Source organism: Lonchura striata, chromosome 2 (genome assembly GCF_046129695.1).
Source record: "Lonchura striata isolate bLonStr1 chromosome 2, bLonStr1.mat, whole genome shotgun sequence".
Classification (NCBI taxonomy): Eukaryota; Metazoa; Chordata; class Aves; order Passeriformes; family Estrildidae; genus Lonchura; species Lonchura striata.
Genome location: NC_134604.1, coordinates 109,458,952 through 109,462,370, shown reverse-complemented (window position 1 = coordinate 109,462,370; position 3,419 = coordinate 109,458,952). Strand labels below are relative to the sequence as shown.

Genomic DNA, 3,419 nt, shown 5'->3' with positions numbered 1-3,419 from the left:
CCTATGTTGGAAAATGAAGCACTATGAATTCTGAGCAGAAATAGGTACTTTAACAAAAAAAAAAAACAGTGAGGGGACATAACCACTGGAACAACAGAGGCAAGCGGTGTTTTTTCCTGTTACTTAAAAATCTTCAGAGCAAGATTGGATGCCAAGTTAAAAGCTCAGGCAGAATTTATGGGTCTGATACAAGAACGTCTGGCTGAAATTCACTGGCCCATGATATGTGGCAGGTCAGACCAGCTGATCATAACAGTCCGTTCTTGGTTTAAAAAACCTATGAATTAGGTATTTCCAGTCCCCTGAGTCCTGATGTTACTGGAGGTCTCAAAGGAATGCATTATAAGCTGTCATCATTTAATTGTAAGCAAGCAGGGGCATTGCCTTTTCTTTTTTTTATTAATAAACTTATTTTCCAAGAGCTTGTTAGACACTAGAGTTAAGCAGCTGTTAACAAACATGACAACATTTTAGAAACAGTTCAAATAATTCTCCTCCCGTTTGTTCAGCTTTGTTTTGCAGCAGCACAATTTCATTAATGCCACATCTACCAGTGCTTCTCTAGATGAAACAGCAAATTCCAGCAAAATGAAAAGCACAACCTCCATACTTAGGGTGGGCTCCTTACGCTGTGCCCCCTTTCATGTGCATCCCTAAGTCTCACAGACGCGTTGCAGGTTTTCTCTGAGCACCGTGTATGAGCAGAGCAGGGAAGAAGTCCATCCGTTTTCTGGTGCAGGCCCCTCAGATAGGAGGATTCAGGTAGGAGTCCATTGTCTGTCACGGGAGTGCTTGGCCTCCAGAGCTCCTGGTTTGTCTGAGTAAATGGCAGAGAATGAGAAGAAGGTATTAAGGAGAGACCTGACATTCCTGAAATTATGCAAGCTATTAACCTCCTTGAGGTTTCATAAAATGGCCTCCAGCAAATGGTCAGAATGTTTTTCTTACAGGGGAGTAGTTTTCAAGACAGCATAAACTTTCTTAATATCCTTTCAAAGAAAAAAAAAAAAAAAAAAGAAAAAGAAGGGAGAAAAAGAAGATAACACAAAATCCCAGCCATGGCTCCTGGGAGTCTTGAAAATCATATCCACGTTTGCGTAGACATTCTAAACCTCTTATACATTCAGTGCCTCCTTAGCCTCAGTTATCAAAACTGAAACAAGAGGTGGCAAGGAGCGCAGCAGAAGATGGAGTTTGAAGTCGCTCGAGGACTGCACTGCCGTCGACGGGAGTCCTCCGCCGCCTCCCTCCGCTCCGAACCCCGCGGCGGGTTTGATGTGCAGGCAGTGAGTCAGAGGGACGAGGCTCCGCCGCCCGGCCGGGGCCGCCGCCGCCGCTGCCTCCCGGGGCACGGGCGGGGAGGTCGGCGGGGAGCCGAGCAGCGGGGGGAAAGGTGAACCCGGAGCCGAGCGGGGCACAAACCCATTAGTCGCACATAACTTGGGAAGACGCTTGGCCTCGCCATGACAACCGGCGGCCCGGGCTGCTCCCACGTCCCGCCGCCTCCCCCGGGAGCCCCTTTCCGTCCTCTTTCCCGGCGCTTGGGGAATGCGGGGCTGGAGAGACGAGCCCGGTGCGGGTAACAAAAGGGAATGAAAGGAGCTCTGTAGCTCACTTTACACGTCCGAGAGGCATTTTCATGCCCCGTAATGAGAAGGGATCATTCCGAGGAAGTTCAGATCAAAGGGGAGAGGAGAGCGTCCCGGGCATTTGCATAATTGCCGGATTTCGGAGCACGGGCTGCAACCTGGGCACCTCACCGGGGCTGCTCCTCGCTCGCCCAGCGGCTCCGGGGAGCCCTGGGCAGAGGGGAGGCTGCAGATCGCGCTCCCGCGGGGACAGAAGGGAGGCCGGCCCCGGGAACGAGACCGGGAGGCGGCCGGGCCCCGAGCGGGGTGCCGGGGCACGGCTGCGGTGCCCGACGGCAGGAAACCCTCGGGGGCTCCGAAGGGAGCGAGCCCTCCGGTGCGCGGTCAGGCGGTGTCCGGGTCCCGGGGGGCTGCTGCCCTTGTGGAGGTGGTGCCGCTGGGGATCGGCTCCCTGCTCCCACCCGGCGACATCTGCGGAGCCGAGCCAGCACGCTGCCTCCCCGGCGGCCGGCGGGTGGCTCCCGGCCCGGCGGCTCGCACCGCCACCAGCGAGCGGGGATAAAGGGATTAAACGGCACGCTCGTTCCGCCGGCCGGGGGGGCACTTGGCCGGCTCCGGCCTCCCGCTCCCCCCGAACGCCTCCCCCGCCCGCTGCGCCCCCGGCCCCGCGGCGCTGCCCCCGGCCGGCCCCGGCAGCGGGGAGGCACCGGGCGCGCCCGCGGTGCTCATTGTTCCCGTAACCAACCGGGGCCGCCGCCGGCGCCCGTGGTGCTCGGGGCGACGGGGTTCGCCGCGGCTGCTCCCGGGAAGGGGATGCCCGGGGACACCCTTTTCAGCCATTTTAAAACAGCAAAGCTGGCGTCTCGCCGCGGGTGCCCCGTTCCCCCCACTTCTCTTCGGAGCCCGTTCTACGCCCGGACGATCCTGACGGAGACGCGGGGGTTCCCCCGCCCTGAAGTCAGCGGCACCGCATACGCCCCGCACCTGCGGTCCCCGGGCGAAACTCCACCCTGCGCGGACACCGCGCTCTTCCTCAACCCTGTCCTGGGGATCTGGCAGTCCTGGCCCCTGCTTCCGCCCCCGTGCAGCCAACTCCCGTTCCAGCCCCAAACCGGGATGCAGCCGGGCGCTTCCCCAGCTCTGGCTTGGGCTGCTGCCAGCCCCAGGCCGGGGTGCAACCTCCCCACGGGAGTCGCGGCTTCTCCCTGCGCGGCCGGGCCGGGGCGGGCTGGCCGGGCGCCAGGGAGGTGAGGTTAGCCTCGGAGCTGGCTGGCGGATGGCATGTTATTGTGAGAAGCGAAAAGCGAGCGGGGAAGGCAAATAGGAGCACGGCACCGTATAGACTCGCCACGTGACCGAAATGTGTTTATCTCGCCCCGGAGAAGCCGGGCTGCCTTGCGGAGGCCAACCCTGCCTTCATGGCACAGGCACAACTCCCGTGGCCGCGGACGGTTCTGGGCCCTGCGAGAGACCACTTCTGTTTGCTTTTGCTGTCGCTTCGGCTCTTATCATTTGCCTTGTCATTCATCATCAACCTCTCCCGGGCTCCCTCCCCCTTGCTCCCCCCCACCGCCTCCCCCAGGGTCAGTCGGGAAAAAACTGAGAATCCATCTGAGGAGTGAGACGCGGGAAGAAGGGTTGGATGGTGATGTGGCTGTGTGTGTGTGTGTGTGTGTGTGTGTGTAAAAGCAGCTGCATGCAGAACAAAGGTGCTGGAGGGTGGCTTTTGGTGCTGGAGGAGAACCTCGTAAATGGGAGATTTCCGTTCACAAGACTCCGCTTGCACAGTTTCTGTCCTGCCCTTGAACTGACAAGTGTGTATCTGCATTG

General features: G+C 59.0%; 1 long non-coding RNA gene across 1 annotated transcript; it reads right to left on the bottom strand.

Moving 5' to 3' along the window:
* Window positions 1–380: 380 nt before the first annotated feature.
* On the bottom strand, window positions 381–2,648 carry LOC116184811 (uncharacterized). The gene is made up of 2 exons (XR_004149491.2): window positions 2,574–2,648; window positions 381–817 (listed from the first exon to the last, which is right to left on the bottom strand). It is a non-coding gene; the product is annotated as an uncharacterized LOC116184811 (long non-coding RNA).
* Between the last annotated feature and the right edge of the window lie 771 nt (window positions 2,649–3,419).